The sequence below is a fragment of the Neopelma chrysocephalum genome, unplaced genomic scaffold (genome assembly GCF_003984885.1).
Source record: "Neopelma chrysocephalum unplaced genomic scaffold, ASM398488v2 Primary Assembly neopelma1_81, whole genome shotgun sequence".
NCBI classification, from domain to species: Eukaryota; Metazoa; Chordata; class Aves; order Passeriformes; family Pipridae; genus Neopelma; species Neopelma chrysocephalum.
In genome coordinates this window covers 398,126-411,578 of record NW_020897743.1, presented here as the reverse complement: position 1 = coordinate 411,578, position 13,453 = coordinate 398,126, and the positions used below count along the sequence as shown (strand labels likewise).

The 13,453-nt window shown below is 43.5% G+C and overlaps 1 long non-coding RNA gene across 8 annotated transcripts in view; it reads left to right on the top strand.

Moving 5' to 3' along the window:
• The window catches only part of LOC113971049, an 86,346-nt gene that overhangs the window by 12,191 nt on the left and 60,702 nt on the right, over positions 1-13,453 (top strand). For all 8 annotated transcript variants that reach the window (XR_003535421.1, XR_003535420.1, XR_003535418.1 and 5 more), the window contains exon 2: positions 12,481-12,608. This is a non-coding gene — a long non-coding RNA (uncharacterized LOC113971049). The remainder of the gene's footprint in view (positions 1-12,480; positions 12,609-13,453) is intronic.

The following is a 13,453-nucleotide window of genomic DNA, read 5'->3' as shown; positions in this document are numbered from 1 at the left end:
CTCTTCTCTTCTCTTCTCTTCTCTTCTCTTCTCTTCTCTTCTCTTCTTTCTCTTTCCTCTTTTCTCTTCCATCACTAAGAAAAATAATCCCTCTTTGTTTTTTTCTAAGAAAGAATTTTTTTAATATTACTTATTCCAAGAACAGTGGCAGCTAAACATTTTTAGCAATGAAATAATACACATTTGGAGAAAAACAGCCTCAAATGTCAGCAAAGATAGTAATGACCCAGCCCTGCAGGAAATGCAGCTTCAATACCCCTTTTCCAAAGGATCATGTGTGGAGTTTCATTATTTTCTAGTAAGATTCACAAGAGGCTGTTCCTTTTAATATCCTGTTTTTCCTACTGACGAGATCGACCTGAGCGGGTAAAATATAAAATATTGATAATTAGACCTCGGGTCCCTCATCTTTGGTAGCAGAGTTTCCCCTCACTGCTCTTTTTGTTAAAAAAGTTGCCAGTTCCTTTCGGTGGCTGGAATTTATTTTAAATATTACTGATGTGAGCTGACTTACTAAAAAATATCCGAAGTCCCCCCCAAAAGTCCCCCGAAGTGTGGGGGGTTTATTTGTGTTGTCTCTCCCTCCCAGGCCCCGCTCCCCTCCCCCAGCAGCCGCACTACAAAGCGTGTTGTACAGGGACTCCATTAATCCTACATTTCCTAGATGGTATCTGAGGCACAGTGGGTTTCCACAGAAATTAATTTGTCCTGACAACAGGCCTAAAGATTGGAGTCCAGGGATCACTTGGCAAATTCCCTTTAAACTGAGCACAATAATAAACAGAAAGCTGATAACGACAGTTCTCAAAGACCACACAGAGGCCGGGCCCGAGCCGAGGGCTCACCGTGGATCCGCCGGTGCCTCCGATAATGGCACCGGGGCTCGGCTCCTGATAGGAAAATGAGCCTCTGCTTCAGGCACCTTTTAATACCCCAGCCCTGGGCAGGGCTGACTTCAGCCAGCAACCTGCCTTTTTAACTCCTGTCTGCAATAACAAAAGTTCAGGACCGATCTGGCTCACACCGTTCTTATTTAATATTTATATTGTGTTACACGGCCTTTTTATGTCTTATTTTAATATAGCTCCACTTTTCTCGGTGCACCTTCCACATGTAAATTAGCAAGAGTTGAACAGTGGGTAAAGTAATATTTCCAGGGATGAGTCCAGAAAGTTCACCATTTAAATATATTTTCTTTGAGGCTGTGGCAGTTTAGGGTTCAATCGTCTCCTGGGCAATAATTCCTTTTAAGAACAGTAAAAAGCATTTTAGACAGAGTTATTGCTTGTTTGCTCAGTTTTATTTATCTTTGCCTTTGGTATTTATTTAAATGCTGTTGTTTTCCCAAAGTTAAGGTAGGGAAATATATACTAGTAACAGTGAATAAACAAACATTCATTGGGTATTTTAGAGCTTGTCAAGATAAGAGTGTTTCAACCTCTGATATTCATCAATATAGAATTTAGAGTTTTGATGATAATTAGGATTTGTGGCATGTCAGTAAACCTCTGCCAGCTGCATTTCTGAAAAAAGTAATCACAATATTAAGAATTAGGACTGATGGGGTGGTGTTAAGTAAGAGATGTGTTGCATAACTTTTCACTGCTTAAGTACACGGTATGGAATGATTTAAGTAACGAGTTAAAAAAAGGAGGACAAGTTAAAAAGATGCGTGAAAAATGGATTTTATTATTGAAAGATACCTTGAAAGTAAAGGCTAATTTCACTCTCAGCATCCAAAATCTGAAATAACAGGCTCTTGACGCAGAGGGGACTGTGTAACTATGTTAAAAGGATGATCCTAAAGGTCTTTTCCAGCCTAAGCCATTCTGTGATTCTCTGAGGCAAGTGGTGCACTTGACAGGTATGGCTGTACCTAAACAGCACGAGGCACCTTTGATCACTTTTAATAGTGCAGATGTTTCTCTGAAGATGAAAACTCAGCACCTGATATATCCAAACTCTGTGAGCCTTAAACGCGGTGCCCCCTCCACAAACTTCCCCCCCTCCAAGGAAACTCTGCCGGGCTGGAGATGAGCAGCGATGCTGAAGCTGTGGATGGGTCATGCCCAGGGAGGGCAGGAGCAGGTGGGTGATCCAGGTCCGTCCCCTCCCTCCCTGCTCCCAGGGGGATGGCAGGATGCCAGTGGCAGCGTAGTTACGGGCTTGGAATGCTGTGCCCTTGGCGTTTGTGGTACAGAGGGTTTATGTGTAAAAAAAGTTGTGTCTCACGTGCTTTTCCTGCGCAGCTGATGCCAAAACTATCCCTGACTCTGATAAGGGCAGCACCAGGTTTGTTATTTAAGAGCTTAGCAAGCTGAGAGGTGGGACCGTCATCCTGCTGGAGAGGGGAGTTTGCACCCCACCTCCCCGCTGAAAAACAAACCCTCTTGCTTTCGGTATCGACTTTAAATTAGTTTGTACACCACAAATTAATCAATTACAGCCGTTGTATTTTGGAGATGAAATTCAGGACGAGCAGGGCAATTTGTATTTGTCACACCTAAAGGACTCTGTTGTGCCGAACCGCGAGGGATTTGAAAACAACTGGTTTTAATGCTCTCGAGCTCCTCTTTGCAGAGCCTGATGCAGGAGCAAATTGACTTGCTGTGCCTCTTAGTTCTGCAAAGGAACAAACCAAAATACTCCCCTCCACTTCTTTATATCCAAATCACTCAGTGCATTTCAGTGTACAAGCTATTAGTTGTTTTTTTTTTTTTTTGAATTTGGATCAAATCAGGCGTTTTTCCCCCAGCAAATAGTTCTCTAGTGTGCTTTATACGTTTGATTCAAAGGCCTGTGTATTATTTGATGTTCTTAGGAGATAAACAATAAACTTTTGAATATGTTTTTTCCATTTGAATACAAGCCTAGGGATGCTTCACCCTGCATCCTAAAGCCTGATTTCCCCTGGGACTCATTATCATGCAGCTCACATGTTCAGTCACCTACACTGTTGAACTTACTATCAAATAACCTTCGAAATGTTACTAGTTATTACGTGTCAGAGGGCAGATTTATGATAAACTAACTTTGAAACAAAATAATGAATTCTCAGCGTTCTGTTTCCAGCAGCATTTCTGGTAATTTTGCTGGATTTAAATCTTAAACCAGTAAGTTGCCTTTTTCTCTTATTCTGTCATATAAAACAGCTCCCTCCCCTCATGAAATTTCTGCCTCTTTAAATATGGTTTACAATGATTTCAGTACTGCCTATAAAGAATAAAAATGGGAACATTTGTCTGGGAGCTCCCCAACTGCCCACTGGAGTTCATTTGTGATTAAACTTTCAGAGCTTTCTAACTTGGTGAAAGTTAAATTAACTTAACCCTTAGCACAGTCTCCCCGTGTCCAAAATCCAGCTTGGCAATAGATGTTTGCAGACAGAAATATTTGCTCCTTGTGCCTTTTACTGCCAGTATTTTAAGGGTTTTGAGTGATGTTCTTGCATTAGAGTGACAAAAATCAACAGTACTCTCTTCTCAGAGAGCAGAAATGTGGTTTAGGGCAGAGCAGAGGGGTTTTCCAAGAGGATATCCTGAATTTCAGCCCCCAAAGTCCATATTTAGGGATCTAAATAATTGGCCAGTTTTCAGGAAGGCTGAACATGACTTGGGGGGTTCTGTAGGCACTTGGCCTCTTTTAAATGTCAGCCAGAGCCACCAGAACTGTTAATGAGATTGTCTCAGAAGGATGAAATTCAGGTAGATAGATGCTAAACACTCATTTTGGAGGTGATTAGAGTAGAAAACATCTACAGGAGAAATTTCAAAGCACACTATGTCAAAACTAAAGTCTGGCTAATTTGAAGAAAAGTCGGCGTAGCTGCTCTTGGTATCAATGGAGTTTTTTTGGTTGTATTTCAGATGAGGATCGAGCAGATTAATGTCTGTAGGATTTTCATCTCCTACTAGACAAAGTCTGGGCTTTGAGATGTTGCTGATCTGTGTGGAAAGTGTCTGACCTGGGGTAGGTCTGTGAAGCTGGGGATAGAACCACCATCTTCAGGGCTCTCTCTCATCTCCTGTGCTCCCCTCGCCGTGATTATGGTTCTCCAAGGGCATTTCGGGCAAAAGTTCCATATCAGGCTATCTATTAATATTTATGCTGCAGTTCAGGAGGTAATGCATTGTTAAAATACAAGTTGGAAATGCACCAAATTTAATCACTTTTAGTACCAGAAATTATCTGTTTCTACATCAGATAGAAGGGGAGGGGGGGCTATCATTGCAATATTCTATTTTTTTAACCAAGTTATTTGCCAGTTCTAACATGCCTTGAATTAAAGGGTAACAAATGATCTTGTGTAGTTGAACTTTTTCAAAAGAGTGCAAAGTGTCTATGTGAAATTTAATGGGAAGAGTTAAAAAATATTTAGAGCAAATACATACTGAGTCAGTAGGTCCTTGGACCAGCGGTGCCATGTCAGTCAGTCCCTGTCTTCCTGTGTAGGATGCTGCTGTACATGGAGACCAGTGGGATTTGCCCTTTGCTTCCGTGCAATTCCTGCTGCCTAAATGTAGAAAGAATATTTTTATCACTGATATCACTTCATTTTTGCAGCTGTCTGCTCACATCAGGTTAGTAATATAAACTCTGTCAAAGAGCAATCTCTGCCTTCCACAGGCTGCAAAATCCACAATTATTATTTAGAGTTAACCTCCTAGGAAAGTGTTCCTTATTTAAACTGTTCAACCCCAAAAAGAATTGTTAGTTATTGTTATCTGAGGACCTCCTAGAGCCTTCCCTTGGTCAAATAAGGCTCCTTTTGTTTTCAATGGGAGGTTTTTTCCCCAAGACCAAGCTCTGAGCTTTCAGGCAAGTAAGATAAATCCAGTGAAAGTAAAACATTAATTAAAATGTATTAAAAAAAATAAAAAAAAGAAAACGTTGTAGAAGAGTTTGGTGCTCAAATAGAGCACTTTTTTTTTTCAGGTCACTTGGCTTTCTGGTGTCACTTCTGGCAGATTCGTTAGCCCGGCTCCATCACGTTCTGCTCCGAGCGATAGCGTGATGGGAGATGATCAAAGTGAGAATGCTAAAGGCTCAGGACATTTAAAAACTGTTCTATTCTGGAAATCCTTCTCAAACTATAAACAGATTACATTAAAAATCTGTGTTACCCAACGTGGTTGCTCATCACCCTTTTTTAGACGGAACTATTGAGAAGTTTTGGGTAAACAGCCTTGAAGTCTTTCTGATGGCAGGTTGAAAATTCCTCCGGAATTTTAGGCAAGCCAAGCCTCTCTGAAATGGAATGTAACCCATTTCTGCTGTTAGGTGTCTTGTTTTAATCTTTCTACTTGAAAGTGGTAAAGCATATGGGTCAGATCACCCACTCCTGCTAATGGACACAATTCCATGGACTTGGGTGTCCAATTATGCCAGCTAAAGATCTGACTGTTGCTGGGTTTTATTTCCTTATTTTTCTTGTCTTCCCGATCTTTGACCCTTTATCAAAGGAATGCCGTCTATAATATGATAATAATATGAAATTCTGAGCTCTCTTTCTAACAATATATCCCAAAGAATTGTCAAGATGCTCACCTTTATGGGAAAAGCAGCTGATGAGCAGTTTCAGCCTCGTGATTGTCTTTTCCTGGCACAGGGAGGAACTTTGGTGCCTCTCCCTGCCCTTGCTGTGGGATATTAACCCTCTTAGGACTTCCCTGAAACAATTTCTCTGTGGGATGAGTGAGTAAACAAACTCACTGGCAAGTCGACAGAATGACAGGAGGCCATTTTTCCTAATTTTAGTGCATTTTGGTGCTCAGGAAAGTGAGAAATTTTTGAGTTTTGAAGGGCTACGTCCCCTGGTGCTTTCGATCAGTGAGAGGATGGGGCTAGAGCTGGAGGCAGGAATATCCAGGCAGTGTGACCCCTCAGGGATGTAATGGAGCTACCCAGGGGTATTAGGAGGATTTAGATCTCCAAGCAGGATTTGACTATGTATTTTGTTTTATGGGCTGAATACAAATGTGTATTTTAAGGAGTCATTAGAGTTTGTGATTTTAAATATGCAGAAAGCAGGTTTGTGTAGGAAAGGTGCTGGGGGCTCCTTGCACAGGTACACTTCTTTTTAGAGAAAATGGCAGAGAATTGTCTGTAGCAAGAAAACCCTTTGCCTCAGATGCTCTACACCAAATAAGTGATGGAGTGGTAGGGAGCAGGATGATCCATCACTCGCTGCGGTGCTGGCTGAGAAAGTAGGAAAAGAAAAAGAGATAGGGAATACCTGTGCTGTGATTCACTAAAACATTGAGTCCAGATGTACTTTTAATCTAAATTAGTGTTGGTGCTGTTGTAAGGCCACAAAAATGCTTGAGAATTGCTGGGGCTTGTAGGTGCAAATAATGAAAGGCATAGTTGGGCAGAGTGGACTTGGCCAGAGCATGGCTAGAAACTGGGATGTACTAAATGTTGTGAGAGAAATACCAGGGCAATCAATTAAAATCTGTGGTGAGAGGTTTTGGCACCTCCCAGCCTCCCCACTCTGGTGCAGGTTGTAGCTCCTCTCCTTGGGTGGCAGCTGCAGTTGCAGCTGCTGACCCTCATTTGGTGCCCTTTGGCTCTGCCTTTGCTCCAGCTCTTCTCGTTCGGGTAAATGCTGCTCTTGTTTGCGAGAATGGAAATCTGGAGCAACCCCTCTGCCCTTTCTGGGGGTGATTCCCATCTCCTCCTTTGTGCAGATGGAGCTGGGAGGTGAGGGAGGAAGGCTGCTCCTTCCCAATATCCCCACAGCCTGCAAGCTCCAGGTGACTGTGACAGCCACACCTTCAACCTCTGCGCATGTGAGAGCTGCTGTTGTTCTCTTTTTCCCCCTCTCATCCAACAGCTCTTCCCTTCCCAGCTCTAACCCCAACAGTGCAGGAACCCTGGATGCAGCCCACAGTTTCTTTCCTGCCCCTCATCACTGGGAGAAAAGGCTGCCTGGCCATGACAAACTGTGGCTGGCTCTGTGATTTGTGTAAGCTCAAATTTTCCACTAATTCACTTCTATAGGCTCGGTGGCAAACACAGCCTGGGGCTGCTATAAACCACTATAAACCACGCTGCTGTGGCCACAGAGGGCAGTGCTGCCAGGTGGGGAATCGCTGGAGCGTGCCAGGGCCTGGGGAAGGAGGGCAATGGAGCTCTTGTCACAGGAGCCGTGGTGTGGGAGCAGCTCCAGCCCTTCCATGAGGTGGTTCCAGCCCAGGTAGTGCCCAGGCAGCACAGCCCGGTCGGTGCAGGGACCCACTGGGCAGGAGCCAGCGCCATATCCCGGCCACCACCCGGCTCTGGGTGAGTCCTGGCTGCCTAAAACCAGCCACTGTTTTGGGCTGCTTGTTGGAAAACATCGTGTCTTGCTCTCCTTGGCTCTCCTGCAGCTTCCACCCACGGCAGGGCTTTGTTTTGCGCCAGGGTGCAAACCCACAGAGTTAATTTTCTGTATAACCCACCGATGGATGGTTTCAGAGCATTTTCCTTTGAGAACAGCAAGAGTGGCACACGGGCTGATTCCCCAAATGATTGCTTGTCTTGTTACAGGGGGCTGTTGACCTGCTCCTTTCATGTTACAGGTCGGCATCTAACTGCTCTCTTAATCCAACCTACTTCCTTCTTTTTAATGAAATTGTCCCTTTAGCCCTTTTCCTGGGCTGGCTTTTCAACACTAACGTTAGAAACAGGCTGCTCAGTTCTTTCCTCTGCTAACATCTTGCCCAGAGCTAACTTGCAGCTTCACTCTGTCAGCTGTAAGATATAGATATACTGTTGTCTTAATTACTCATATTTCTCCTGCTGCTCATAATTCTGCTTGTTCCACCAAAGAGCTCTTCAGAGAGCTTTGCTGCTTCCCTTTCCCTTTCTTTGGGGGTTTAAAGGTTGTCAGATATATAAACGATCCTTGTTGCAGAGCTTTGGTGGTGACAGTGTCCTTTGTGGGGAAGATTTAGGGGGATGGGAGGGCTAAATACGGATGCTTTTAGGCTACATCTCTGTGGAAGGAGAGAACACACATAGCACTACCTTGCATAACAGAGCATCAGGGAGGGTGTTTGGCAAATCCCTTCTCTAATGAACAGCGAGGCAGCTGTTTCTTCTGCAGCTTAAAGTGTAGATGCTGATTGTCAGGAGAAGGGTTTTCTTTATCCACCACTGATTATCCGTGGCTGTATCTGGCTGACTGCTATTCCTCTAAAAATACTGTTGAAAAGGGACTGGACACTTAAAAAAAATCACTGCTGTGCCACAGGGAAGCTTTAGTCCTTTGTGGTTTCAGCTCTCTTTTATGATTATATACCACTGTTTCTGTTATCTCTATTAATTAATCTGTCTGCCACAGCAAGAATTGCATGTTGAGTAATGTAGAGCAGCCCGACAACACAACATCCATGGTTTTTTGGCAAAGGTTTGAACAAGTTTGGTCACCTTTGTGAGCTCTCCAGTGGGTTACACCTTTGGCCAAAGTCCTTCCCTCCTGCTATTTGGGGTCCACTCTCCATTTTAGAAGCCCTCAGGTCTGAGGTAGTTCAGTGGCAGAATATATCTTAGTATTCAGCTGGTTTTCTCAGTTCAGCTGGCTGACAGGTTCAGGACTCAGCACTGTGAGTTTATTGTTAATTGAATAAATTAGGAGCCTGTCAAACTGCTGTGGTTGAGCCTCTTTCCATCAGAAAGCTTGTGCTGGTGAAGTGATTGGAGGTGGGACTGGGCAAGTTTTGTTGTGGTTGCTTTTTATATATATTTAATAATTATCTGGTGAAAATGCCGTGCAAGTATATAGGAAGAAACATTTTAGCAGCAGAGCAGTGAGAGGTGACGACACCAAAGGTAACACACAGGTTTAAACTGACCCAATAGCAGTAATAGGCAAATAAACAACAGGCTGCAGTTAGTTATGACCAAACTCTTCCAGTAACACAGGTGTAACTAGAGAGTCTGTTAGAGGAAGCAAATGGAACCCGATGAGGGAAATTGGTGAGAGAAATAAGAAATAAAGAGCAATTCGGTTCTGGGTAGAGGAATAGCGTGAGGAAAACAGCTCCTTGAGTCAGTGCTCTGCTCTTGAGGAGCTGAAAGGGATCAGAGGAGCTGTCTCAGATAAGTCAAGTTCCAGACAAGGTCACAGGAGTCAGGACACACGGGAGTGTCTCGTTTCAGACCATCGTCTGTAGGAAACTCCGAGTCAGGGAACACCACCGGAATAACACACAGGGCAGCACAGCCCCAGGACTGGACAAGGGGGCTGGGGAAGGTGGCCCTGATAAAAATCCAGGTTTCCTGGCATTTGCCACAGGGTTTGTGCAGAGTCAACAGACCTGTGGTCTATGGTGCTCAGAGTGGGCACCTGCACCTCTCCCATCTGCAGGGCGAGCTCTGCCTGGGGCCAGGCTGCCCCAGCATCTCATTGCCTTTGCAGAAGAACCAGCAGGGGCCACAAGAAGGACTCTGGGGCCACCAGCTGGCTCTGGTGCTGCTGTGAGGGCTGGTGGCGTAGCTGGAGGCTGAAGAGTGCAGGTGGTGAGAAGGTATTTGGCTCTATTTGCTCAAGGTTTCCTCTTGGAATCCCAGCACTGTCTCCTGAGAGCAGCTCTTAGGGCATGGTGGTTGGTTCAGTTGGTGGCCATGCAGCTGCTTTGGCAGCCAGTCCACTCTGGCAGCTCCTCCACAGTGAGTAATTTCCTGCCCAGAGCCTCCTCTGCAGGGATGTTGGGCAAATGCATTGACCTTGTGCCTCAGCTCTCCAAATACAAAGATGTTTCCCTATTAGCTCCTCTCCACAAACCCAAGGGCTGTTAAAAGAAGTAGGTCTCGTGACTGTGTGGTACTTGGATGCCATGGTAATGTAATTAGCTGCACAGCAATCTTACTAAAAATGTCCTTGGTGGAGGAGAGGATGGGGTGGGGGCTCCTTTAGAGGAGGGATGTTAAAGGGGAGGAAGTTTCCAGACCTGTGGCTTCACCACAACTTGGCTGCACAGGCCAAGTCCTTCAAGGCAGGTGCAAACCCAGAGGTTCAGAGCACAAAGTTTGCTGCAGTGTCCATGTGAGAGAGAATGCAGCACAAGCCATTAGCTGTGTTAATGGATTATGTAACAGCTTCCCACCCCCAGCAAGCCTTTGGAAATTTTTATGTGGTATCTCGGGCTGAAAACCTTTTTGAGCAGAACTTGAAGTAAAATCCAGAAAAGTATTCCCATTACTTTCCCTTTTTCTCCTTTTTTTTTTTCTTCTCTTCAGTGTTATCTATGGATCCAGGAACTTCTGGGCTGCTTAATCCAAAGGAGAGGGACACAGGGCTCTGCACGGCGCTCGGAGAGCCTCGCTGCAGGAAAGCTGTGCTGCTGATTAGGTTATCTCTGTTCCTCTGCCAAACCCTCAGACTTTGGCAACCTGGGTCGCTTTTTTTCCCCTTTTATATCCTTTAGGTCTTTTTCCTTCCTCTCTCAGCACGACCTCTGTGGCCATTTTTGCTAAATGTGACCCTTATCAAATATGAGGACTTGTATCACCATCCACGAGGCAGATCCTCCCAAGCTGTTGAAGAATCAAAGAGTTCCAGAATCCTGGAGCTGTGTGAAGCATTTGGAGTTAAACTTCAGCTCTGGTGAGCTGGAAGTTATTGTAGAGTTGTTTCACCAAGTTCTATTCTCAGCTGTGCCGTCCAGTGAGGAAGAAATTAGTTTCTGTCATTTATGGTTAACTCAAAAGCACATTTGTGTAAGAGATTATAGACTGTAGTTTTGAGTGAAATGAAGACTAATAATAGTAATAAAAAGTAAGGTTTCATAGTGATAGTTTTAAAAAATCAGGTCAGATATTGCAGTGATGCAATGGAGGGTGAACTGGGATTTGGTGGTGACTCGATGGATTTCTTTATTTAGGTGTTGATCTTCTTCACTTGAATTTTCTTGCACTTTAAGACAAGGCTCAACCAGCCATATTTTCCATCCTGATCTCAGCTCAAGGTGTTGAGCTGAGATTGGCTTTCTCATGCAAGAAAGATTGCTCTTTGTCACCTGAGTCATGGCTTTAAGACACGGAAACTGTTCCTCAGGAAAGAGGCATTTTAACTCCTGACATCTGGCAGCCTGATCTTTGTGGAGCTAAAAAGAAACCCCCTTCACTGGAGTAACTCAGAGTCTGCTCTGGGTTGCAAAAGTCTGGAAGGTCACCTTGATCACTGTGCATCAGTGTGGTCCTGACAGTGTGTTCTCCACGAGACAGCCCGGTGCTGGGATTAAATCCAAATCTGTTTAATCATATATAATCCACATAATTCAAATATAGTCACCGAGGATCCAGTTTTAGAGCTGTACTGAGGGAGGGAAATCTTGTGTTGTCACAAGTCCTGCTGACATCAGTGGGGTTTCTTATTGATGCAGGACTTAGTGCTGGCACATGCAATTACAGCGAAATTTGGGGTTTAGCATATTTGCAATTTGCTGTATTTTTAGGAAGCTGTTGCTTGGAGGTGAGTAAAGGAACTCTGGGCCGCATCTAGCAAAGTCCCTGAGTTGTGCCAAGTGGTCATTCCAAGGGAAAGATATGCAATAATCTGAAATTATTTGTGATGCAATTAAATACCCTAAAGGTTTGATTCATGTTTTTGACTTTTCACTTTTGACTTTTTCATGTGATACAAATGAAAAAATCCTATGCTCTCCCCCCCAAGGCTTTCTATGTTGGGTCAGAAATGTTTCAACAACAATAAAAAAGTAGGATTTGTCAGCATAAATAATACCCTGTGTTATTGCAGTGTTATTTTCATCTCCAAGATACCAATATCTGATCACGCCCTGTTTGTAACTGTGGGCTGATGCCTTTGTAGCCCTGTGAGTAAAAAACCTGCTCAAACCATGGGTAACCAAACAGCTGAGTAATCCTGTTGAAGCCAGTCCATGCACCCATTAACTGTGCAAACTAATCCTTAAAAAAATGATGGAAAGGGCGAAAAAGAAAACACCACGTTTTCCAAGCCAATGAAACTCCAGATGTGCTTAAAGTTAAATCCTGGAATAAATAAATAGTGCATGATCTGAAAGGCTGGATTTCGCAGCCACACTTTGTTGCTTACCCAGTGAAATTGTAAAATAAGGTGAACTTTTTTTCAGCTTGCAAACCTCTGGTGCATTTCTGCCTTGACTATTTTTTTTCTTTGTGGCCATTTTGCAGTTTTCTGTGGATTTGTTTTGACTGTAAATAGGCACACACATTAGCTAAAGCCAGATAATTTTCTCCTGGCCAGCTTTGCCAGTAAATCACTGAGCTATGTAATTGGGTTTGTGTAAAATCATGCATTGTGAACTTGGGAATAGGTAAAACAGAAACAAGAAGTTGATTTTTGTAAATAATATAATTTTTTCACGCAAAACTTCTGTTCGAATCCATTTTTTTTTAGTTCCCTGTCATGATCCTTCTTTAAGTGTTGAATGAAAATCAAGCTACAGGATAAATCCAAGCAAAACTGCTAATAATTTCTGGTTTGGCTCGTAGGTGGAGTTGAATACAATGTGATTAACTACAAGCAATATGTTGTGAAGATGATGGTATTCAGACACATACCCAAACAATTTGATTCAGATAAATTGGATACAAGACTTTGACCAGCATGAGAAGAACAGGTGAGAACCCTTGAGACTGAAGCAGAAATAATCAGTATTTTGATGGTCAGGAAAAATATTGCTCCAGTAACACAATGGATCCATTAGAAACTCAAAATACTAATTACAATCTGCCTAAAGACTTATTATAAATGAAGTGGAGATAGAAACATGTTTATATTATGGGGAGGCTTATTTGCAGATAAGCAGGAAACCAGTCACACATCTTCGCAAACATAATTTTAGCTGTTTTAATTAGCAGGTTTGCTTTGATTTAATTTAATTCAGCGACTCCTTCTATCTTTACTGACACATGTGCAAATCAAATGTGCTGCCCTGACTCCTGACACCCCGTTTCCTTTCTCATTTCTGCTGCTGTTGTTGTTGATTCTGGTGGTCTGTGGTGCAGTGAGGGGTCGGCCCTTCCCACCAGCGTGGCCAGCAGATGCAGGGGGGGGACAAAACTGCACCTTTTGGGGGGCTTTCAGCACCCCAGCACCCACTGATTCCTCAGGTGCTGGAAGCCAGGGTGTTAAAAGCCAGCACAAGTCCCAGTAGCCTCCAGTTTCCAATTCTATTAAGGGTTGAAATGACAAAAATAGGCTTTTTTTGCGTAGTTGTGGTAAAAGTGAAGCGAGTTTTTGGTTTTTTTGCTGTAGAACAGACCCTACAAAGAAGCCCCACGTGTGCCTTTAGCAACTTACTGCAGTGTGTGCATCAACTTGGGGTTGATAAACAAGCTTTAAAACTGTCAGAATTCATCTATTTAACGTTTGGAGATTTGGTGGTTTTGTTTAACAGGGAGAGTAGTTATTGACGGAATAAGAACACATAGTCCAGGATCAAATCACAACATTAATATACTG